Source organism: Sapajus apella, unplaced genomic scaffold, assembly GCF_009761245.1.
Source record: "Sapajus apella isolate SASKATOON/1434 unplaced genomic scaffold, GSC_monkey_1.0 scaffold14, whole genome shotgun sequence".
NCBI classification, from domain to species: Eukaryota; Metazoa; Chordata; class Mammalia; order Primates; family Cebidae; genus Sapajus; species Sapajus apella.
The window spans coordinates 25,981,244-25,981,715 of record NW_022436954.1 but is presented as its reverse complement, the minus strand read 5'-3'; positions in this window follow the sequence as shown (position 1 = coordinate 25,981,715).

Sequence of the window (472 nt, the reverse complement as noted above, 5' to 3'; positions counted from 1 at the left end):
AATGAATGTTAGTGGCAACTAGTGACCTTGGTCTTATGCTTGTTTGAAACAGTGGGAATATGTGAGGACTAGTTACAGAAACTTTGTTAGGCCTTACTGTTAAAGATGATGGCAGACAGGCTTGAATCAGAAATCACACATATTGTCAGGAAGCAAACTGCGGATGAGGCAGGGTGGAAGAGAGAATCTATATTGTGAAAAGACCAGATGGCTACTGGTTACTGTTGACTGTCAGGAAGAAAAGTCTGAAAAAATTAATTCCACTTACAGTTTTATGCAAAAGAGAGAACTCTTTCTAGTTGGACACATGGTCCTTGGTGTGCACCCTAGGTGTTTCCTACAAATACTTAGTCTAAAGACTCATCTCACTCATGAATGACAATGGAAATGGAAAGACCACAGGAAGAAAGACACTAGAAGAAAAAAGGAAGAAAATAAATTTAAAAAAATCCAATAGCAGCTAAAGTATAGT